Source organism: Peromyscus maniculatus, chromosome 4 (genome assembly GCF_049852395.1).
Source record: "Peromyscus maniculatus bairdii isolate BWxNUB_F1_BW_parent chromosome 4, HU_Pman_BW_mat_3.1, whole genome shotgun sequence".
Lineage (NCBI taxonomy): Eukaryota > Metazoa > Chordata > Mammalia > Rodentia > Cricetidae > Peromyscus > Peromyscus maniculatus.
Window position 1 is genome coordinate 4,480,454 of NC_134855.1, and position 25,274 is coordinate 4,505,727.

General features: G+C 47.3%; 1 protein-coding gene across 3 annotated transcripts in view; it reads left to right on the forward strand.

Moving 5' to 3' along the window:
* Positions 1–8,215: 8,215 nt before the first annotated feature.
* Ggta1 (glycoprotein alpha-galactosyltransferase 1 (inactive)) overlaps positions 8,216–25,274 on the forward strand; it is a 78,237-nt gene continuing 61,178 nt past the window's right edge. The window contains exons 1-2 of one of the 3 annotated variants that reach the window (XM_076568788.1): positions 8,219–8,461; positions 9,614–9,733. The gene's annotated coding sequence lies outside the window, so the exon portion shown is untranslated. Of the gene's footprint in view, positions 8,462–9,568; positions 9,734–25,274 lie in introns of those variants that run through there. The other 2 variants (XM_006995290.4, XM_042274786.2) reach the window with 2 other exon arrangements.

The window sequence follows — 25,274 nt, forward strand, 5'->3', positions numbered from 1 at the left end:
GTTGTAACGTTGTAATGTTGTAACATTGTAACGGCTGCTCTCCCTGCTAGGGTCACCACTGCTGTGGTAAACACCATGCCCAGGAGCAAGCTGGGAAGAAAACCGCTTGTTTGCTTACACTTCCACATCACTGAAGGAAGTCAGGACAGGAACTCAAGCAGGGCTGGAACTTGGAGGCGGGAGCTGAGGCAGAGGCCATGGAGGGTGCTGCTTACTGGCTTGCTCATCATGGCTTGCTCAGCCTGCTTTCTTGTAGAACCCAGGACCACCAGCCTAGAGATGACACCACAAGAGGCTGGGCCTCCCCATCAATCACCACTCCGTACAGGCTTGCCTACAGCCTGATCTTATGGAGGCGTTTTCTTAATTGTTGAGGCTCCCTCCTCTCAGATGACTTTAGCTTGTGTCAAACTGACATAAAAGGAGATTGCACAACTGCCTGCCTACACTCCTCATCCCTGAGCTGATGTGTGGGGTCCGCAATTCCACTCGGTTTCCCAAGTTCTGCAACAGTACTTGTGTGTGTGTATCCCTCAGGAATCTACGCAATCCTCTGTTCCTTTCCCTTTAGCAAAGGACACAACAGTGTGGTTCATCTTCAGGTTACAACTTGGCTGTACTTAGAAAGTTTATTTCTTAGTCCATGAAAATGATGTTCAAGGGCCGGAGAGACGACTCAGCAGTGAAGAGCAGCTGTTGCTCCTGCAGAATGGAAGCGCTACAGCTCTGAGGGAAAGGCTTCCCCAGCGGAAGCGTTACAGCTCTGCTCCGGGATGGGGCTGGAGGAAGTTTCCCCAAAGTGTTAGAGCTCTGGAAAGAAGGTACCCTGGCAGTCTGGAGCCAAGAAATACCAGGTGGAGGGAAGGGGTGGTTGAACTCTAGAATTTGGAACTAAATGTGCTGGGCAGCAGAAGCCAGCAGAAATAAATGATCAGTACACACCTTTAGAGAATCAAATCAGCAATTTGAGTCAGTTTGAAATGTTGAGACATGGGCATGGCTGAAAGGTAGTGTGGCATCCTCTACCAATGCTGCCTGAAGAGAGAGAATTCGGGAAGGGGTAGTGTTTAGAGACCCCTGCGTGTTAGGTGGGTAGGCAGTGAGGAGAGAAGACCATAGAGAAGACAGTGATAGGTGACCCGAAGGGTAGCTTCTTGGATTAGAGTTTAAGTTCAGCTGCTGCCAGAGGTGCATTCTTGTGTATGAATACATGGAGGTTTAGCTTTAATGCAAGCATTGTTTTTAAGTTAAAAACAAGCACTGTTTTTAAATCCTATCTTTCATAAACGGAATGCAGCGGCCAGAAAGTCCAGAGAGAAATTCTGAGCTCTGTCCGTCAACGCAGCCGTAACAAGTGTCGTTAGCAGTGGGAGCTGGCGCCTGGCAGCGGCAGAGAAAACAAAACCAAAACCAATAAACACAGACATACAAAGCTCACACACTCAAAAAAGAGCCAATAGAAGCAAAGCATGCGGTGGTCACCGTCACTCATACATTCAACTCAGCCTGACCAATATCCATCTCAGCTCCCACGTTTACAATGAAATTTACCGAGACACCAGAAAACATAGACCCATCTGCACATAGAAAACAGACAAAACTTTCCAAACAATCAGAACCAGACAGGCAGGCTGCATCTCGTCTTTTGTCTCAGATGGAAGTTGTGGTATTTTAAATGTAATTGCCTCCATAAGCTCAGAGGGAGTGACATTATTAGGAGGTGTGGCCTTGTTGGAGGAAGTGTGTCACTGTGGAGGCGGGCTTTAAAGTCTCCTAGGCTTAGTGTAGACTCAGACTCCTTGCTACCTGTGGATCAAGATGTACAACTCTCAGCTCCTCTCCAGCATCACGTCTGCCTTGCTTCCCACCATGATGACAATGGACCAAACCTCTGAACTGTAAGCCAGCCTCCATTAAATGTTGGCCTTTATAAGAAAGAGTTGCCGTAGTCATGGTGTCTCTTCACAGCAATAGAAACTCTAACTAAGAGAGGAAAGAAAGGGTTTTATAATTGGATGAGAGGGGGATGATGCTTGGCTATAGAGGGGTTTTGGGTGTCCCACACAGGGGGATCCACCTGGGAAGCCAGTAAAGAAAACGTGTGTCAGGTTGTGTGGTTTGGAGGAGGAGGAGGGGAACGGTTGGAGAGCCTGGGGTCAAGTGGATGGAGGAGCAAAAGAAATAGAGGTTCCCTTGTGGGCTGGGAGGTCCCTTCCCAGCAAGGGGATGGGACCTGTTGGTACCACTAGGGAAGAGTGGGTGAGGGGAATACCCCTAAAGATACAGCTAAGTGCTGGGGTGTAGTGAGCTTGGTAAAGCTATCCCTCTACTCTGACAATAGAGGAATGAGGAGAGGTGGGTCCCCAAAACTCAATCAGGACCCCAAAAGTGGCTCCAGTGTCCAGAAGGAAGGAGCCGGATCATCCTGATACTGTCAGAGATGATGGTGGTCGGGTCAAGGGAGCCAGGGCCCCCTCAGTCATTCATAGCCAAACTTAGGAGGTCTGCTGGAGGGTGATCTGGGCTTGATGCCCTCACACCGTGATGGACATGAGGACAGTCAGCCACCCAGTGTCCCTCTTGATGGCACCGTGGTCAAGATCAGAATGGTTTGTGAAGGTTTGGACAGACTCTGACCCAGTGACCCTCTTGACCGCATCTGAAACAGGGACTGAGAGGCTCTCGGGCTTTGGGAGCCTGGGAATCTGCTTTGCCAGGTGAAAGGCCTTAACCAACATTTTGGTTTTGAGGTTTTTTCATCTCCCATGGTATGCCCTGAAGGCCACAGCTAAGACTTCTGCCTGTGAAGTCGGGGGTCCTTTCTCTAGATGTTTAAGTTTGGCCCCAATATCAGGGGAACTCTGGGAGGAGAAGTAGGTCATAAGGAGTTGTTCTCCATCTGGGTCTCAGGATCCAGATTGGTATACTTTGTGAGGAGGTCTAGGAATTGAGATGGTTAATCATCTTTGTCCTGGATGACCTCTTGGATTTTTTCACAATTTACCACTTCAAGGGTGGCCTGTGGAGACCAGCCAGAAGACAAGTTATAAACTGATCCCTTGCAAGGGTGCCACCTGGGGTACTGTAATTCCATTCAGGGTTCCAGTCAGGGACTGCCACAGCCCGACTGGGTGGGTGGCCTAAGTTTGGTGGATTTCCTCTGCATGTGCTCTGGATCCACCCTTGCGCGAACTCCTTGGGGAGAGGATTGTTGGTGAGAATCATATAAACATCATGGAAGGGGAGGTTTAAGATTGGGTAATATACTGGAATTCTTTAATAAAGGTGGAGGAAGTAGCAGTGCAGGACCCCGATCTCTTCTCTATTTGGGAGAGTTCGCTTCATGAGAAGGGGACGTCCACCCTGTGACCCACCCTCAAAGGAGAACTGGGTTAGGCCGGGTAGGGGGAGGTAAAGGGGTCCATGGCAGAGCAGGAGGACTAAGGGCTGCCAGTAGGTTCAGAGTGGGCACCTGAGAGGGTTGATTTGGGCAGCCTATGGCTGAGGAGGGAGAAAGGGTAAGAAGGGACCATGGGTTGAGGCCGGTGGAGACTCATGAGCATGATTGGAAATCATGGAGGAGTCATCTGCTTTGGGCCTCACAGCGAGGAGGAGCTGCTTTTCCTTGGATGGCTTATGTCATGTGGTCACTTTTATCAAATGGGAGTGAGGTCACACTGCAAAGTCCACCCTTTCCAACCCCCGCGAAGACGGTTGTCAGCCACGCGGCTGCCTCCATCCCAGTGTGGGGACAGCAGCTACGGTGGCAGAGAACCACGTGTTTCCTTTAAGATTACCTATGTAGAGATTTCTAACCATCAACCCTGGCGTTACAACTTTAACTCTTTTGTTACAGATTTTACAGATTTTCAATCATACCCAATCTGCTTACAAATCTGGAGGTAAGATCTATACCTTAGCAAAAGATTTAGAGAGTTAAAGCAAAGCCAAAGGGGTAAGAGATGAGGGCAATGGTCCCCGGGGGGAGCAGTCTGTCCCTTTGTTTTGTTTTCTCTCCTTTCTCTGTCACACAGCAGGTGGCTCTCCTGATATGGGACAGAGGTTTTGGAGGAAACCTTTAACAGGCACGCTTGGGTCTAGAGGAGGGGGAGCCACACCCTAACTCTAGAGCCAGATTTTAATGCAAATGGAACAGCACAAAACAGCAGTCTAATGCCACTCATCCCTAAAAGACACCTGAGTCCCTGTAAAACAGAATCCAGTAAACTGAGAACAAAGAAGGCTTGGAGATAGGTGATTTCTGAGCTCTGGCTATAGACAGAGGATGCTGCAGGAGGGAGCTGAAGCCCCAGGCAGTGTGTGCCGGGTGTGTGCCGGGTGTGTGCACGCTGCTGCTGGCCTACTCCTTTGTATTCTTCCACTCATGCTAGGTCCAGCTTCCCACTCCCACTGTGTAACAAAGTTACAGATTCGTCAACCAAAACTTAAAAAACAGAACACTCATACAGTTTGTTTGGGGTAGACCAAATAAAACCAAACAGAAAAAAGAGAAATGGGGAATGGGGATCTCTTTCCATTTTCCCTATAGCTCGAAGTATTTGTAAAGGTCCCAAATATTGGGATATAGGCAGCCCTTTGGATCAGATATCTAAGGTACACTGAGGCCAAATTTGATTGCAAAAGAGAAAAAATTTAGGGCCCTTCAGGTTGGGTGTCAGTTGGAGAGACTGAAGGTTTTCTAAAAGGCATCCCAAGGGGGAGTGAGAGGGTATGGAAGACACTGTTACCATGGATGAGAGAAGGAACCAGGAGGAAAAGTGTCTCCACAGCCTAAAGTGTCCCCAGGACTCAGGGAAGACCAGAGGAGACCCAAACAGTTCAGTGGGTGGTCACCTCACTCGATGGGCGTCAGGGGCTTAGCCTGAGGAGAAACCTAACACCTGGTATTGGGGCTTTTATGAAGGTCAGAAGGTAAGGACAGGACAAAAACTGAGTCAGGATGTGTGTGTGTGTGTCTCATCTTCAAGAAAGGGTTGGAGAATGGAGTCACAAAAGCCAAGAGGGCCTAAGGAAACTGCAGGAATTGGCCCAGGAGACCACTTCCTAAATATAACATCAGTAGCACAGACACTGAGAGCAACAATTAATAAATGGGACCTCCTGAACTGAGAAGCTTTGGTAGAGCAAAGGACATGGTCAATAAGACAAACAAACAAACAAACAAAAAACAAACAAACAAAAAAAATGCCTACAGAATGGGAAAAGACCTTCACCAACCCCACATCTGACAGAGGACTGATCTCCAAAATATATAAAGAACTTAAGAAAGTAGACATCAAAATACTGAACAATCCAATTGAAAAATGGGCCACAGCGCTAAACAGAGAATTCTCAACAGAAGAATCTCAAATGGCTGAAGACATTTAAGGAAATGCTCAACATCCTTAGTCAACAGGAAAATGCAAATCAAAATGACTCTGAGATACCATCTTACACCTGTCAGAATGGCTAAGATCAAAAACACTGATGACAGTTTATGTTGGAGAGGATGTGGAGCAAGGGGAACACTCCTCCACTGTTGGTGGGAATGCAAGCTTGTACAATCACTGTGGAAATCAGTGTGGTGGTTTCTCAGAAAATTGGGAATCGATCCACCTCAAGACCCAGCCATACCACTTTTGGGCAAATGCCCAAGGAATGCTCAATCATACCACAAAGATACATGCTCAACTATGTTCATAGCAGCATTATTCATAATAGTCAGAACCTGGAAACAACCTAGATGCTCATCAAGTAAAGAATGGATTAAGAAAATGTGGTACATATACACAATGGAGTACTTACTCAGCAGAGAAAAACAATGACATCATGAAATTTTCAGGCAAATGAATGGAACTAGAAAACATCATCCTGAGTGAGGTAACCCAGACTCAGAAGGATAAACATGGTATGTACTCACTCATAAGTGGATGCTAGATATAAAGCAAAGGACAATCAGACTGCAACCCACAGATCCAGTGAGGCTACCTAGCAGGGGGGACCCTAGGATGACTGTGGCTTATAATAAGTTTTAGTTTCATCCAATCACTAGGCATGCTTTAGTGAAACATTCCACTATTAGGATAAGAATTTGTACCTTATCAAGCTGATGAAAGATATGCTGGCTGTACTTTCAGGAGGGGAAGCTAAAATCTTTTTAGATTATGAATTAGCCTTTAGAAAAATGTCTGCTGTAAATCAGTGAAGGGGAAGATGAATAGGAATCTCACTTACACAATTTAAGTAAAACATAGCTCTCTGAACAGATGAAGATAGGTTTCTTCTGTATCCCAGAATCTAATCAATATTTACATGTATAATTCAGCTATTATTTGGCTTAAAAGGGCTTATTGGAAAATGTTATCATTTTTACTATTTTCTACAGAGAAAATATTTTCCAGTTTCAAGTAACTCTGGACTTTGGAATTATACCCTGTTTTTATGTTTAAAAACATTTAAGTGGAAAATGCTGAAAGACCACTGAACTTGGAGTTGTATCTATATTTATATATAGATACATATATATCTATATCTGTATAAAAATAATGATTATAAATGTTTGTTTTTAAAAACAGAAGCTGCTGAGAATATACACCAGATAAGACAAAAAAAAAAAAAAAAAAAAAAAAAAGGAAACTGCAGGATTGTAGCTCCAGCAGTTGGGGGATGGGGTCAGGTGAAGAGGGTCAGCTGTAGCCTTAAAGATGGTTTCTGGGGGTACCTCCGCCTCCAAGAGTACCAGAGGGGTCAGACACTCAACAGTGCTTCTTCAGACTCAGGACGACGTTTCCACTGGCCAAAGGGAGAACTTACCTAATTTAGTGCTACTGGTGGATGGGTGCTGAGCGATCAGTGAGCTGGAAGCTGGGTCTGCTGCTGGTGTACTGGAGATGAGGGACAGGGTCCCAGTGCAGTTCAGATCCTGCCTCCCAACGGGGAGCACAGCACCAGGAGAGCCTACTGGAGTCACAGCTCCGAGGGAAAATGCTTCCCTAAGGGGAGTGTTACAGCTCTGCTCTAGGATGGGGAAGGTTTCCCAGGCACGTGTTAGAGCTCTGCTCCCGCTGGGAAAAGCTTTCCCCAAACTGTTACAGTTCTGAAAGGAACAGTGAGTATCCTGGCAGTCCCAGCCATGGAATACCACAAAGTCACACCACACAACAACCCTCACAGGACATCTACCGGGAGGGAAGAACCCAGGAGGGTGGCTGCCTCTGCTAGCGCAAGAAGCAGCGGAGAACCGGGCAGAAGTTTATAGGGCATTCCCAGGATGGGGAATGGTGGGTTTTCAAGTCCAGAGCTTGGGCTTTACTCTGTAGGTCGGGGCTGGCTCTGGCCCTTAGGGTAGGTAGAGGTCCTCAGGGGAGGGGTCTGGCCCTGTGCCTCAAGGGGCTTACACAGAGGACACAAAGTGACTCAAACTATGCTGAACTCCAGATCTAGGAGATCCAAATAACCTCTTCTGAACTCCTGGGGCACTCAGGCATACACGTGGTACATATACATACATGCAGGCAAGACACCCATACATATAAAATTAAAAAAACAAAACAAAACTTTAAACATAAACAAATCTCTCTCTCTCTCTCTCTCTCTCTCTCTCTCTCTCTCTCTCTCTCTCTCTCTCTCTCTCTCTCTCTCTCTCTCTAACAAAGAAAACTATTTCCAGTGGTGAATATTTTAGCCAAAGTAAAATTTAACTTTTCCTCAGGATAAAATACAGCTGAGGGTGGAGCAAGCCAGATGTGGACAGATGTGCCTGTTGGGCGTAGAGGCACAAACTCTGCCACAACTGCTTTGCGCTCTTTTCTAAATAATTACAGCAGACACCCCCGTAGTACCCTGTCAGAGAACACTCCGGGCTGGAAGACCACCAGTAAGCAAGCCAGCCATGGTCAAGGTGCCTCCTGACCAGCCAGCCTTTCACCCCGAGAACTCGGGACTGGGAGACCTACCGACTAGCAGCCATCCATTGCAGTGGTCAGCTGAAGACCTTCTAGGCTTCTAGGTGTCTGGCTGTAAACCCTGAGGCCCTTCCTGGTCGCATAGGGTGACATCCCCCACACCACCTCGTGCAGGTCAGAGGAGACAGAGGCAGCCTTGACCCGGGGCTTTTTTGCTGGTTTCAGGCTTTTTTCTGCTTGAGTGGAGATGAAACAGACATCGCCCCTCCCTCGGCCAGACACACGTGCACTCGCGCCCAGCGCTGTGTCAGGGGCAGGGACGAGCTAGGCTTCCACTCCGGGGTCGGCGCACGCCGCTCGCTCGCGACCCCGGCCCCGGCGCGCTGCCCCGAAGAGGCGTCCGCGGGGGACGGAGGCGCGCACCCCGCCCGGCACACCCGGGCACATCCCGGCGAGCAGCGGCAGGGGTTTCCTGCAAGGCAGGGCGCCGCCAGGCGAGCACGGTCCTGCTCCCAGCGCGGCCGACCGCACCCGCCGGGCCTGGTTCTGCGGATCAGGTGGGTCCCGCGGGGCGCGACACTGAAGCCACGAGCCGCGCGTGGGGAAGCGGTGTGAGCGAGCGGGGAGCGCCCCTGCTCCGGCCTAGCCCTACTATGGTCCTTGTTTTTGTCCTGGTCGCTTGATCATTTCCTCTGTGTCCAGTTCTGAACTCCAGGCTCTGTCCCACCCTGTACGGCGTCGCTGCAGACCGGGGCCTGCTGGGCGGCGGACCAGGGTCGTCCCCTTCCCTCTGTAGCCGAGAAGCAGGGCCAGGCTGGACTGGGCGGGCGGAGAATCTCGGGACCACCAGTACTAACCAGAGAGTCTTGAAAGGCAGGAGGTGCTTTTCCTGCTGGAGGGTAGGACAGGGCGGGATGGCTCTTCCTCCGGACAAAATGGGAAAGGGGTGCAGGTAGGGGTAAAGTGAGGGGCTCCCGAATTCAAGAGACAGACAGACAGACACTCTTAACAGCTGAGGAAGGACAAAGCCAAAACCAAGCCTGGGCAAAGTCTTCGGCACTAACTTTGCTGCAGGTGGTGATGGGAGGTAATCCCGTCCGACTTTTCAAACCACCTCGTTCCCACTGCAAAGAAAGACACACCGTGCAGCGTTTGAAGATGGCAGGAAACCGCTCAACAGAACAGAAGCACACACACACACACACACACACACACACACACCCACCACAACTGCTCAACAGGACAGAAGCACACACACACACACACACACACCACAACTGCTCAACAGAACAGAAGCACACACACACACACACACACACACACACACCACAACTGCTCAACAGGACAGAAGCACACACACGTTTTACTATTTTATATTTTATGTTAGCATACAAAGTAATGCATTTCATTATGGTATTTTCATACATATGCGATTACACAAACTCTTGAAAAGCATCCAAGAAACAGCAAAGCGGGGACTATGTCAGGGCGCTTGGGGCTGGGGAGCGGAGGAGGGAGAGCAGAGACTGGAGGATTGCTGTCTTCCCTGGGGCGGGGGCCTGGAGCAAGGCGAGGAGAGCAATGTGTCAGCCACGCTTGCTCCTCCCCCAGGAAGGACTTGCGACCCAGGGACTCTTATTTTTGTGGTTTTGCTTGTCTGGCAGTATCGGCTCAGAACAGATGTGACTGCCTCTTTCATTTGCCTGAAGGTCGATAGGTGTGTCTCAGGAGGCAGATTCTGGGTGGAGCCCTGGTCTTGCCTTTGCTTCCCTGGCAGTCTTCTTGGAATGCGAATACGGATCCTGCTGGAGACCTCGCTCTCAGGCTCGGTAGGCAAAGGCAGGGGCCCGCCTGTGGCTGGGGTGTTGGGGTGTGTAGGGCTTGAGGTATCAGGACTATGGGAGCATCTGCCTTTTGGTGGCACTAGACACTTTCTACCTTCCTTTATTTTCTACCACAGTTATTTTTGGGAGTAGTTGCTTCCTCCCTAATGGGGGTCCGGATGAGAGTCCAAGCTGTATCTGATGCAATTAACAGGTGCCCGGTAACTAAATAAGGCAGGACTGGAAGCTTCCCTCGGGATTACCTGGTTCCGGAGGCCTTGAGATATGTTGGCTCAGGCCCCAGTAGCTGAGGAGGGGTACCTGGAGGCCCCGGATCCTGCTCCTCCAAGCTTCCCGGATAGAACCAATTCAGTTCGCTTCTGCTTATGTTATGTTCTGCTTCTGTTATGAACTCCCCAAAGTATGTTTTTGGGGGAGTCCTCCCATCCCCAGCCCTGTGATAGAGCCAGTTTTCGGTGGAATACCTGAGATCAGAGGGTGTAAGGAGATCAATTGATTACAATCCAGTCCCCCAGTGGCTGAACTTCTACCAGGAGTGGGCTTTCTCTGGCCATACTGGCTCTAAGCAGCCATTTGCCCAGCTCTGTGACACTTCTGGGCCAGGGGCTGACCACGAGTCTTACTCCCTGGCCACTTCCGAGTCTTTAGTGGGACTTGTAGTGTGAATGGGTCTCTCAGGTTCCCTAACCTGGCTAGGCACCATTGGCCTGAATTATAGAGAAGGAAATCAGAGTTCAGAGATGCCAAGTCACTGGCTTATAGGCTCTCAGTCATTAAATCAGAGCTGCGGCATGAATGTGTTCCCTCGGTCTCTAAAGCTTGTGGACTTTCAGGATTGCCCACCATGGCTAGGAAATGGCTAAAGGACAGATGCTGTGGCTATGGGGGAGGGGCTGGGAGAGAGTGGGAGGGAGGGTGCCTTGGGTGGGGGCTGAGCATTTAAACAGGTACAGTCAAGTGTAAGTATTATTTCATTTGAAGTGAATATGCTTTCTGCTCTGTGCTTTCTGCTTATTTTTAGATACTTAAATTTTATTTTCTAATTTTTAATTACACTGTAATTTACACACACAATCCACAAGTCATAAACATTTTTGGTTCAATGAGTTGGAAGGCTTTTGGAGGGACAGTCCTTGGCCCAGGCTGGTCATTTTTGGTGGAGTGGCTGAGGTCTTGTGTGACAAAACTTTTCTTGGAGAGACGCAACACATGTCACTCATATGTGACAAACCACCAAAGTCGGATACCACCAAAGTCCAGCTTGGTGAACCAATGAGTTTGATTGTAGTCACTTACAGGAATGTGGGTGAGGGGTCCCTTACAGGATCAGGAATGACTCACAGACAGCTGCATCACCAATGCCCACCTGCGCACAGGTGACAGCTCACAAAGCTGGGGACCTGGAGCACACTGCACAGCCTGCAGGCAGCTCAGCAGGTTGGAGAGTGTCCTTCCTGAGTGACTCGTCTACACCCCTTCCCGGCAGCTCAGCTGGTTTCTGCTATTCCTAGACAGCTGCTCTGGTCTCAGTCTTCTTTGCAGCCCAACTTCCTTGGCCGAGAGGGTCTCTCAGCTTCTATTGCTTACTCTGGTGGGGAGGGGCCTAGTGAATTGGTCAGTTTCAGGGAGCTGTGAAGCTACTTTTTGTTGTCATTTACTTCCCTGCCTAAGGAACTTTCCTGCAGGGTGGAATGTTTTAATCTAGGAGGAGAGACTGGACAGCAGTCTTGAGCTGTGTGTTTGAGGTGGGGGCGAAGTAGTTGATGAGGACATTTGAACCTAGGACTTTCCACACCCAGTCTGGGGTGTTGTTACCCACTGAGCTATACCCCAAGACCCTGCAATTATTCACCTCTGAACAATATCCTCTAGCCCCTTTGATCTGTCGTTTGTTTTGAAAGAGGGTCTTACTTTGTAGCTTGAGCTCTCTCCATAACCATCTCCCCACCCCCACCCCCCACCCCCCACCCCCTGTCTCAGCTTCCTGGGTGTTGGAACCACAGGTGTGCCCTACTGCGCCTCACCTCACACACATCCATGCTGATTGGTTTTCCATTTTGTATTTTAAGTCTCAGGGCCATTTTATTAGAATTTGAAGAAAATCTTGGCCGAGACTGGGAGAAGTTTTTTGAGTTGTGGTCCAAGGGCAGGCTCAGGGAAGTCTGGAAGCTTTTAGAATTCGTGCGTGTGTGTGTGTGTGTGTGTGTGTGTGTGTGTGTGTGTGTGTGTGTGTGCCTGCCTACGTGTGTGACCTTCTCATCTTTGGAGAAACAGAATCCCAGAGATCAGGGCAGCCATGCTCAGGATTTCAGCTGGTGAAATGAGGTAATTCCACGGAGTCTGTCTGATAGTAAAAGGTACTGGGTTAACTCACAATAACATAGGGAGTTGGTCACTGGCTCCAGGAGGGGTGGGCGCAGTCCAACACGGTTCTCTGGAGAACTCTGCCTTTCTCTGCAGCTCTAACATCCAAGACCACAAGGTAGCCAAGCGAGTGAGCACATATGCATTCCAGGTCTTAAGGGGTCCCCCTCCAGCCACACCTGGGGGGGCAGGTACCTAGCAGTTACCTGCTGCCTGCTGGGGCGGTGATTCAGGGGTGAAGCACAGACAACCACCCCCACACTCACTGGTGTCCAAAGAAGAGACCAAAGGAGATGAAAGGAAAAGTTATGCTTTTTGAATGAGAACTCAGAAAGTGGGTTAGTAGTGAAGATGTGTAAGTAACTTCACAAGGAGTGGTCTTCCTGGGGAGTATACGATCTCGTTAAGGGGATAATTGCTCCCTTCTATGGCCTTAATATATATTCAGGTGTGTCAACTTTAATTTAGGTGGGTGTCCTGGCCAAGTGATTGACAGGCCCAGTTGGATTAATTTTAAGGGAGAGGACAATAGTGTGTAATATTATCTTTGGGAATGATTAGAATGTAGCTGGATGTGGTGGTGCAGGGCGCAGAGGCAGCAGATCTCTGAGTTTGAGGCCATCCTGGTCTACAGTGTGAGTTCCAGGACAGCCAGGGCTACACAGAGAAGCCCTGTCTCAAAGAAAAAAAATAAGCCATGTCTCCCAAGGTCATAGATAGGACTCAGATTCCATTGACCCAGAGAAAGGAGCTTCTCCTTTGGATCTCAGCAAAGTCCTGATAAAGCCCCATCTATGGGAGAGGCCACCTTCAATGGCTTCCGTGCTTGTTAATGGACTGTCAAGGTACCCAACATCTAGGGGATGGCTGCTGGTGGATCTGGGTACGTCCATCTGAAACGGAGGCACAGGACGGTTTAGCGTCTTCACTCTTGCTGACTTTTAGGCCCTGGGAAGGTAATCTGGGGGACCTAGGTAGAAGAAAGTCTGTCAGAGACTGGGTCCACTGTAAACGACAGGAGGTACAGTAGTGTGGCTTCTGAGAGGAACAGGCCAGTACTAAGGTTATGGCAGACATAACTCATTCCCGCCACGGAAATCTGGACATCGTCTGCATGGCCTGATCTGATTTAGTAGATTGTGTAAAGCAGATGAATCATTTATCAGAATTATCAGGATACACAAACAGCGTTTCGTTTACGGTTAGGAAAAGCATGAGAGGCCTTTGCTCCGAGTGCTCTCCCTGGTGCGTCAGCGGCCCTCGGGAGGCCTGAAGACCTGATTCACCCCTTTAACGTCTACTCACCTTTTATTTTGTATTTTTTTAGTCATTTGACTCTTTGGCCGTTCTTTCCTGCTGGGTACTTAAGACCATGTAGGCACCCGAAGATGTATTCAATTTTCTTTTTATTGTTAAGGTCTATTGGCATTCCTCAGGGTGACTCCCGGGTCTTATGGGAGCCCCTTGGGTCTCTTGTCTTTCCCTGCCAGTTTTGCCATCTGTGGGGTAAGTCGGGGGCTTGCTGAGCATGTTGTTTCCCTTGGCATCCTGAGGGCCTCTCTCTCTGTGTTGACCCTCCTCTGCAGAATGTACAGTAGTTAGGTCCAACCTCTGCCTCTTCAGGGCTCCTCTAGTCCAGAGGACAGGTGACTTGAGAGCTGTCAGGACCCTTGGAGAACTGTCCCATCATCCCTTGGGGCCTGGTTGACCCAGGGGTAGGGTGTAAAATAATGGCTGTTCCTTTATCTCCTGTATCGTCATTGGCTCGAGTCCAAGTTCGGTTGTTGAGCACTCCTCCACCCTCCACCCCCACCCCCTTTCTCCCACCCCTGGAAGCCTTGTTAGGACAGCCTTGAAGAGAAGGTTGGACATGGAGCACATCTGATCACTTTTTACCTTTTACAAGACAGATCTAGGAGGAGGATGGTAAATATTTACAGTTACTATTATTATTTATTTTGATATTAAACCTTAAATTACCAGTGATTGGTCACTCTCTCTAACAAGTTGACTTACACTCTGAGGGACACTGTGCAGGGACAAGTTCGCTTCTTTCTTAGGGATCAAGTTTGACCTAATCTTAGGGTCTGCATTTGGTGAGAGCCAGGGTAGGGAGGCGGGAGCCGGCGGGAGTGTGTGCTGCTAATTCCAGAGCTGCACTGGCTGATGAGAATAAAGACCCAGAGTTTCCTGGGAATTAGGGTACATGCTCCCTTGAGTCCTGAAATTACTTTAGTTATCAGGGTCTAAGTTCCCCAACTGGTGATGGTCAGAATCCACAAGTTGTGGGGACCAGGTTTTACACACACACACACACACACACACACACACACACACACACACACACACACAATCACACTTACACATATTCTCATGTATAAAAACACACAGAGACTCTCTCACACTCACAGACACTCTCTCACACACACTTTGTCACACACAGAGACACTTAGACACACAGATACTGACTCATATAGACACACACACACACACTGTCACACACAGATACACTTAGACACACAGATACTGACTCATATAGACACACACACATACACTGTCACACGCACAGTAAAGATGTAATTACCTCTTAGATGTATATGCCTTTAATTTCCTTCCTGGGAGAACCCAGCGTGATCGGGAGGCGATCCTAAAAGCCTTTAATCCTAGCTGCTGCGTGTTGGTGCCTTATGGCTCCAGGGCAGTCTCTGTTCTCTTAGGACCCAGTTGGTACATTTAGGTAAAAAGACCTAAAAAAATCACCTCATGGTGTTATGGATATATGTATGCTCTTGGAGAAGTGCCAGCTACTACCAAAGCAAAGGCCTTAAGACCCACGGTGATAGAGATAAAGCCTGGAGTCAAATTCAGAGAATAGCCAAAGGGTGGCAGCTGGTAGGCTGTCGGCAGGAGCTTCCCTGAGCTGCTAGTGTGCTCACCTGGTCTGTCCTTGATTATGGCCCCCCTATAGGTGACAAAATATGTTCCCCAAGAATCAGGGTTCTCTTCTGCAGGGGCTTAGTCTTGTTGGTAAAAGAATTTTAAAACAGACTCAGAAGGAAACTCAGGAACCATTTTATGAAAATTCACAAGACCGGCAAGAGGGCAGGCAAGCCATAAATCTTGTTAGCAGCCGGGGGGAGGGGGGGGGAAGGAGCCCAGAAGTGGGCGAGAGATGGACTCAGTGGTGGGGGTCTGCAAGCAGCTGTACCGGGAGGGAGGTTCTATGGAGGAACACTGATGCGCAGAGCGGGTCAGAACGAGCATGCTTCCCAAAGAAGAGATAGAGCGAGGAGAAAGGAACAGTTAGACGTTTTGTATTAGAACTGCGAAGAGCAAGAAGACAGTAAAATGTAAGCAACTGCCTCTTATTTATTTATTTTAATTTTTTGAGACAGAGTCTCATTCAGCCCACACAGATCTAGATTATATGTAGCTAAGAATGATCTTGGATTTCTGACTTGTTGCCTCTGCTCTTGAGTGCTAGGAGTGTAGGGGTGCCCTGCTATGTGATCTCTGGGGACTGAACCAGGGACTTGGTGTACGCCAAGCAAGGACGCTAGCAGCTGAGCTCCATCCCTGTGTAAGAAAGTACCCAAAAGGAGACAAAAATATTTTCATCAGGCCTCGTAGGATTGCTCAGCAGCTGAGAGTGCGTTCTCTTGCAGAGGACCTGAGTTTTATTTCCAGCACTCAGGGCAAGTCACGTGGCTCCTGAATGCTTGTGACTCCAGCTCCAGGGGATCTGATACCTTCCTCTGACCCCCAAGTGCCCCGCATGCATGCGCAACACCCCATGCAGACAGATGCATATGCACATCATTAACAATAATAAATCTTTAAAAACTGTCATTATCCTAGAAGATTCATTTTCTCCCCCTCCCCCCCATGCAACTATTTCCTGAGTTTGTTGCTCACTGATTAATTTTGCCTGTTCCTGGACTTCATATAAACAGAATCAGACATATCTGGTTGATTTCACTCACACAATGTGTTGAGACTCAATTGTGTGTGCTAATGAGTTATTTGGTTCTTGCTATTGTCACGTCGTATTCTGTTTCACAGCTACCATTTGTTTATGTCTTCTCTCATTAAAGACCAGGTGAGACCCTTCCAGGGTGAGGCTAGCATGCAGGCATTCTTGTTCAAACCTTTTTAGAACATTGGTGTTCAGCCAGGGTGAACTGTGAAATTATTGGGTCACTGTATGTTCTCACAGCAGTGCCTGAGAACTGGAGTTGTTGAGGGTGTGTGTTTGTGTGTGTGTGTGTGTGTGTGTGTGTGTGTGTGTGCATACGTGCATGTGCGCGTGCCCCTGCATGTGTGGTGGTGCTGGTCCATTCATGCCCATATGGAGTCCAGAAGGAGATGTCAGGTGTCCTCCTCCTCATCACTGTCCACCTACTTTTTGGTGACAGGGTCTCTTCATCCCCACCTTGGCTAGACTGAGTGGCCAGCAAGCCCCGGGACCCTCCCTGCTGTCCCTGCCTGGTCCCCAGCACTGGGCTTCCAGACATGCACGTCATCCCTGACTTTAGACTTAGCTCACCATGCTTGCCCAGCAAGCAGTTACCCACTGAGCCATCTCTGGCCAGCCGCTGTGGACAGAACTCAGTGCTGATGGTGGTCTTTCTGATTTTTGCCATTTGAGTGACTGATTGATAGTGTCACTGCCTTTTTTTTTTTTCAACTGTTGAATTTTGGGTTTTGAAGTTGAGAACATGAGTAGGGACAAGATATAAAACAAGCTGGTGATGTGCAGGCCTACTGCGGCCATGGTTTGGAAAGCTGGTGATGTGCAGGCTCACTGCGGCCATGGTTTGGAGGGAAGTGGTGGTTGACTAGTTGTTATTGGTGGTTGAGGTCCAGGCTGGGTGTTTTCAGGTTGTTGTTGTTGTTTTTGTTTTGTTTTTTTCTGAGACAGGGTTTCTCTGTGTAGTTTCGGTACCTGTCCTGGATCTCGCTCTGTAGACCAGGCTGGCCTTGAACTCACAGAGATCCGCCACCATTGCCCGGCTATTTTCAGGTTCTTGACAACTCATCCAAAGAATTGAAAACTAGGATTCACAAATGGATCTCTGTGAGTATGAAGCCAGTCTGGCCTATATAGTAAGTTCCAGGCTAGCCAGGGCTACATAATAAGACCTTGTCTCAAAAATAAACAAATAAAATATAGGCAAAAAAGCAAACAAACAGACAAACAAAACCCACATCAAAACCCCTGCCTTTTGCTTGGCACAGTGGTGTACACCTTTAATCCCAGCACTTGGGGCAAGTGGGGGGTGGTGGGGTAGGCTGATCACTGAGTGTTTCAGTCAAACCAGGGTTGCATTGTGAGACCCTGTTAAAAACAATACAAACGAACAGAAAGAGTTGACATTTACCAAAGAGTCAGGATAATTTTATTGAGATAAAATTGACAGTGGGGATGGGTGGCAGGAGGCATCTGGAGAGACGGCTCAGCTTTGGAGAGCACTTGCTGCTCCTGCAGAGGACCAGAGTTCAGTTCCCACCTCCACAAGAGGCGGCTCACAACTGCCTATAGCTCTTGCTTCAGGGGCGCAGTGCCCTCTCCTGGCCTCCTTGGGTATCTGCACTTATGTGCAAACCTCCCCACCCCCCACCCCCACCATGCACTTGTATACTTAATTAAAAACAAAAATAAAACATCAAAAAAATTGATAGCAGGCCACATGAGTGGGCAAATCCAAAGGCCCTATTTTTCTTCAGGGCTTCCTTTTATAGCCTTCATGAGGAGGGCCAGGTTACCAATGGGTGTCTCTTTATCGATTGACATATTAGGTCATATTCATTTTTCTTATTGCACATGTCCTTTCCTATAATATATCTGATTTTAGTCATATGTACACCTAGGGGATTCTCCCCAAAGGTTACTAAAGGTCATAGTTTTGCCAAATTGCTCTCTTATCCAACACCGGTTTGAGCTGGATAATCAACTGTGGTGGTTCTATTCCTGCACTAGAATGGAAGTTGTCGAAAGCTGATTGTTCCGGGGGGTGGGGTGGGATAGCCTAATGCAGGGGGAGGGTTGAGGGTTTCCGAGGCTGCCAGGTGCGTTGTGTGTATAGTATGTGCGGTGAAGGAGCTAGGCTGCTAGGCTGCCAGACGCATTGTTGATTACGAGCTGTCTTGCGTGCTTGCCTGCTTCATAGTGGCTTTCCACAGAGACTCCCGGGCTCCAGCGTGTTCTCTGTTGTCAACTGGGATTTTCAGACTTGGTTCTTGTAGTCAATAATCTAGGCAAATTCAAGAATGTTCCTGACTTTAAGTGTGACATCTATAGCCTTTGCCTTTCCTCAATGTTGGTTCCTCGGTCCCGACTTTTAACTGTTTGGACATTTCTTCTTGGGCTTGTATCAGGCACTGCAAATCTCAACAAGTCCAGGATGGAATCATTTTCTTACGGTGTCCTTCTGTCCGTGTCGCTAATGAACGATGGTGTTGGTGGCTGAGAGAACAGGAAGAATGTCTGCGGCAGGGAAGGGGTGAATTGAGTTCACTGATGCAGAACAGTGCTGGTGGGGTGTGGGGGCAGGACAGGATGGGACTCAGAGGTTCCACTGGGCAAATAAATTACCAAAATATGCCAAGAGTGGAGGGTGGGGAGGAGGGTAAGCAAGCCGAGCCACCGAAGCTGAGCCAGCAAGAAGCATTGACATTTTTTACTACAATGTTATTTGTCGTGTGTGTGTGTGTGTGTGTGTGTGCGTGTGCAGGTACGTGCATGCCATGATGCGTGTGTGGAGGTCAGCGGGCAGTTTGTATCTCCCTTATTTTTGAATTAGCACACAAAGCAGCATGGCTTTTGAGGTATTTTCATGCTGAGCTTCACTTGCCCTCCTCCTGTGCTCCCCACTTCTGCCCGCAGCAGAACCCCGTCTCACATTCATGCCACCTGTGTTCGTCCCCCTCCTGTCCTGTGAAGAGACAACATGACCACAGAAACCCTTATAAAGGAAAACATCTAACTGAGGGGTCAGCTTGCAGTTCAGAGGTTCAGTCCATTATCATCCTGGCGGGACATGGCGGCGCGCAGGCAGACGTGGTTCTGGAGAAGGAGCTGAGAGTTCTACATCTGTATCCACAGGCAACAGGAAGTGAACTGTGAGGCACACTGAACGTAGCTTAAGCATATGAAACCTTAAAGCCCACTCCCAGTAACACACTTTCTCCAAAAAGGCCACATCTACTCCAACAAGGCCACACCTCCTAATGCCACTCCCTATGGCCTACGGGGGCCATTTTCTTTCAAACCACCACATTCCACTCTGTGGCCCCAATAGGCTTGTGGCCATATCATAATGAAAAATTCATTTAGTCCAACCTCAGAAGTCCCCATAGTCTACAACAGTCTCAAACTTGTTTAAAAGTCCAAAGTTCAAAAAAAAAATGTCCAAAGTTCAAAGTCTCTTTTGAGACTCATGTAATCTCTTACCTATAACTCCCTGTAAAGTCAAAATAAAAAACAGGTTCCATACTTGCAACATACAATGGCACAGAATATACATTACTATTCCAAAATGCAGGAAAGGGAGCATAGTGAGGAAATACTGGAGCAAAGCAAAACTGAAAATGAGTTGGGCAAACTGCAAATTCTGCATCTCTATGTCTGATGTCATTATCATGGTGGGGAACATGGCAGACATGGTGCTGGCAAAGACCTCTACCTCTGGATCTTCAGGCAGCAGGGAGAGAGAAACTCTAGGCTTGGCATGGGCTTCTGAAACCTCAAAACCTACCCCCATTGACACACATCCCCAACAAGGCCACACTTCCTAATCCTTTCAAATAGTGCCGCTCCCTGGTGACCAGGCATTCAAATCTATGAGCCTGTGTCGGTCATTTCTATTCAGACCACCACCATAGGTTTATGGCCATATCATGATGCAAAAATACATTGAATCCAACTTCAAAAGTCTCCATACTCTATATAACAGCCTCAACACTGTTTAAAAGTTGTGGGGTATTTACCAGAGAAGACTGCTTGGACATGGGTTTAAGCCAATAGAAAGTCTTTATTGTTTATCTATAACATGACTATGCTGAGCGTTCGCGATTTTTTTAGGGTGAGCTTTTAAGCACAAAAACCATGTTCTAGGTTGACATATTTTCATTAACAAGAACAGTTAGCCAGAAGAGGAACTACAGAAGCCAAAAACCAAGGTTAGTACGTTAAGACTTTCTCAGAACTGTAATATATATTTCATTGAGGTGTTTTTGGTTTTTTTTTGGGGGGGGGCAGGTGGTGCTGTCTATGTGCTGAGTTTTACAGCCTGAATGGCACTTCCATCATGGAGTCAGTTGTGCTAAGGTCTTGGTGCCTACTCAGGTCTGGGGCCCTGTTACAGATGGCACATTTCTGACATACAATGACACAGAATGTACATTACCATTCCAAAAGGGAGGAAAGGGAGCCTAGTGAGGAAATACTGGAGCAAAGTAAGAATGAAACTCTCAGCTCCTTCTCCAGCACCGTGTCTGCCTGCATGCCGCCATGCTTCCTGCCATGCTGATGATGGACTAAACCTCTGAACCTGTCAGCAGGGCAAACTCCAAACTCTGCATCTCAGGTCAGATCTCCAACTCCTTTCAGCTTTGGTGACTGCAACACACTTCTCTCTCTTGGGTTGGTTCCACTCCCTGTTACCAGCTCTTCTTGGCAGGAATCCCACAGCTCTGGTAGTTTCAACATTTTGGGGTCTCTAAGGCAATCCAGGCTTCACCTTCACAGCTTCACATAATGGCCTCTTTTGGCCTCCACACAGGGACACTCCTGGCACATGCCTGGCATCAGCAGCTCTCCATAGTCGTGGAGGGATATTCTATAACCCCTTTCTTGTATCCTTGATTCTAAAGCCAGAACCACATGGCCAAAGCTGCCAAGTTCTGCTGCTTGCTGGGGCTGGAACATGGCCCCCTCTTCAATTACATCTTTATCAGCTTTCTGTTTTTGATGATTCCTTCACTGCCTAAGCTTGGCTATTTTGGAACTTGCTCTATAGACCAGGCTGGCCTCAAGTTCAGAGATTCACCAGCTTCTGTCTTCGGAGTGCTGGGACACTCCGAAGTGTGCGCCACCATGCCTGGCCTCAAGCTTTTCTTTAATTCCTTTTCACAAGTTGGAAGCTTAGCTGGATGGGATCTTGCCCTAAGGTCACTACTCCCTTTATTCCATTTTATACCCTCTTTTCTTAAACCTTTTTATCTCCTTGAATACAGAACTTAGCTCCAGTCCACTTCCTGGTGCCCCTTTTCTCCTCAAATTGTATGTTTTATATTTTTCCTTGTTCAGCTTGCTCCTTTCCATTATAGGTCTTCATATGTGTGAACACTTATAACTGTAGCAGCCTTTCTTTTGGGCTACCAACCAGCTCCCAAATCATGACCTGGAGACTTATTATTAGTTATGAATGCTCGGCCTAATTTCTAGCCAGCTCTTATAACTTAATTTAACCCGTTTCTCCTCATCTATGGTTTGTCTCGGGGCTTTTCATTTCATTCCTTCATTCTGTATGGTCTATTCCATGTCTGTCTGTCTGGTGGCTGCCTGGCTGGCCCTGGGCATCTCCCTCTTTCTCCTTCAGTCACCTCATTCTCTCGAGCCTAGATTCATCCTCCTACTTATTCTCTCTGCCCACCAGCCCTGCCTGTCACAGCTATTGGCCATTCAGCATTTTATTAGACCAATCAGGTACCTTAGGCAGGCAAAGCAACACATCTTTACATAATTGAACAAATGAAGCATAAACAAATGCAACACACCTTACATAGTTAAAGTAATATTCCATAACAGATAACCACATGGCAGATTCTATGCTAGGCTGTTTTGAGATTTCTCCTGCCAACGGAATTAATCCAAAACTCCTCACTGTAGTCTCTGGCAGTTTTGAGACAAGGGCAAAAAGCACCACCTTCTTTGCCAAAATATCACAAGAACAGCCTCTAGCTACATGCTGAAGTTCTTCTCCTTTGAAGCCTCTTGAGCCCCTACAGTTCAAATCACCCTTGTCTTCCATACTCCTGCTAGGATGGCCTACTAAGCAGTGCTTAAAGCATTCCAGTGCTTTCCTAACCGAAACTCCCAAAGTCTACATCCCTCCAAAGAAAAGCACGGTCAGGCCTATCACAGCAATACCCCAGTCTCTGGTGCCAACTTCCGTCTTAGTTAGGGTTTCTATTGCTGTAAAGAAACGCCATGGCCAGGGCAACTCTTATAAAGGAGCATATGAGACCTCACAGGCCACTTCCACAGTGATATAACGAAGTTACACCTCCTAATAATGCTTCTCCCTATGGGCCCATGGGGGCCTTGTTCTTTCATACCACCAATACCTCCCCATTCCCTTTCCTGAAATCCTTTCTCCTCTCATAGTCCCCTTTCTAGTTTCATAACGTATACTCACACTCACATAACTAACGTATAACCACATAACTACACATACGTAAATAAAGCTAGGATCAGTTAATGAGAGAGAAAGTGGGATATTTATCTTTATGAACTTGGGTTACCTCAGTATAATATCCTCCAGTTCCATCCATTTTACTGCACATTTCATTTTTACTTGTGGTTTATAAAGATTCCCCTGTGTATTTATATATACTGCATTTTTATATTCACTCACCAGTGCATGGACAGCAAGGCTGATTGCATTTCTTTGCCATTAGGACTGGATCAGCAGTCAACACGGACAGGCAAGGATCTCAGAGTCCAGGAGTGGTAGAGCTGGGTCATGTGGCAGTTCAGTCTTTAGCTTTGTGAGAAACCTCTGCACAGGTTTCCGTAGTGGCTGCACCGGTTTACACTCCCACCAGTGGTGAATAAGGGCTCCTCTTGCCTCACATCCCTGCCAGCATTTGTTGTCATTTGTTTTCTTGACATAGCCGTTCTGACTAGGGCGAGATGGAGTCTCAAAGCCAGTTTAATTTGCATTTCCCTGACGGTGGAGGATGTTGAACATGTTTAAAAAAATAGCACATTGGCCAGTTGAGTTTCTTTTTTTGAGGACTGTTCAGCTCATTGGCCCACTTGTTGGTTGGCATATTTTTTTTTTTTTGGCATATTTTCATCCTTTGGTTCTTTTTTTACTTTCCTTTTAATTTGAAGACAATTCCTGAACTATACCATTGAGCCATAGTGACAAAGAAAGCATGTCAAAGGTGTAAATACTGACATGTAAAACAATGATCAGAAATAACCTTCTGCCGGGCGGTGGTGGCGCACGCCTTTAATCCCAACACTCAAGAGGCAGAGCCAGGTGGATCTCTGTGAGTTCGAGGCCAGCCTGGTCTACAGAGCAAAATCCAGGACAGGCACCAAAACTACACAGAGAAAACCTGTCTTAAAACACACACACACACACACACACACACACACACACACACACACACACACACACAAAGAATATCATTAAAATTTTGATAGGGATTGCACTGAATTTGTAGATTAATTCTATACTTCTAATATTAGTATAGATATTTTTACATTCTCAATACTGCCAAACTATGAGCATGGAAGGTCTTTCTTTCCATTATCTATTTTTATTCTTCAATTTATTTTTTCAATGTCTTAAAGTTTTCATTGTAGAAGTTTTTACCTCCTTTCTTAGGCTTACTTCTAGGCATATTGTTTGTTTATTTATTTATCTTGAAGCTATTGAGAATGGAATATTTTTCCTAATTTTTTCCTTAATGAGTTCATTTTGGGTACATTACTGAAAATGTTTCTCAGATTTGAATGTTCTCTGGTGGAGTCTGTAAGGTCTTAAGTGTAGAATCATGTTATTCACAGCATGGAGCAATTTGACTTCATTTCCTACTTTTGTCCATTCACATCTTCCTCTTGTCTGAGAGCTCTGAGACTTTGAACTGTATACTGAATATGAGTGGAGGGAGTGGGCATCTTTGTGTCCCTCCAGAGTCTAGAGGAAATGCTCAATTTTCCCGTCTAATCTTTGCTTTAGGTTTATTACATAAGCCTTCTTTATGTTGAATATGTTCCTAGTTCCTAGCGTACTTTTTATCATGAAGCATATTGAACTTTCAAGTGTCTTTCTGTATCAAGGTGAACATGTGATTTTTTGCCCTATGTCTGTTTATGTGAAGGGTCACAGTTATGTTTGCATATGTTGAACCAATCTTGCATCCCTGGGATAAAACTGATTGATCATGATGTTTTGTTTTTTTATTTTAATCTTAAAACTAAAAATCTTATGTGATGAGTTGTTTGCCCACATGAATGTATATGCACCATGTGTATGTCTGGTGCCTCTGGAGGATGGAAGAGTGTGTCAGACCCTTGGAACCGGAGTTGTTAGCTGCCTTGTGGGTGCTGGGAAGCAAACCTGCACCCTCTGCAGGAAAATTCTCCAGCTCCTTTGGTGTGTTCTTGGATTTTGTTAAGAGTTCTGGCATCTATGTTCATCAGGAAAATTGAGCTATAGTTTTCTTTTTTGTTGTGTTTTTATCTGCTCTGGTATCGGTAATGTGGGATGGATAGAGTGAATTTGGCAGTGTCTCTTCCTGTCCTGTTTTGTTAACAGTTTGAGAGGTGTGGCTGGATCTTCCTTAAAGAGTGAAATCTGGGGCTGAGAGATGGCTGCTCTCCCAGAGGACCAGAGTTCGATTCCCAGCACTCACTTGGCAGCTTACAACCATCTGTAACACCAGCCCCAGGGGATCAAAGAGGATCTGATGCCCTCTTCTGGCTACTGTAGCTACTGCATACACGTGGTACACATACATTCAGGCAGAAACACTCATGGACATCAAATCGAATAAATTAAATTAAGACAATAAAAACATTGTTTAAAAGTAAGTTTGGAATTCAGCAATGAATCTGTATGGTCCTGAGTTTTTCATTTTGAGGAGTGTAAGCCCCTCGAGCTATACCAGTGGCCAGGACCTTCCCCAAGGGCCTCTAACTACCAGGTTCCACTCACAGAATACTCTAACTGCTGGACCCTGCCCTCAACCTACAGAGTAAAAAGCCCAATCTCTGGACATGAAATCCCACCAATCTCCATCCTGGAAAGCTCCACCCTGAGAAGTTTCACCCCCTTCCCAAGAAGTTCTATAAAAGCCCTGTATCCTGTTCAGTGTGCTGCTGTTTCTCACCCTAGCAGAGGCGGCCACCCTCCTCATTTTT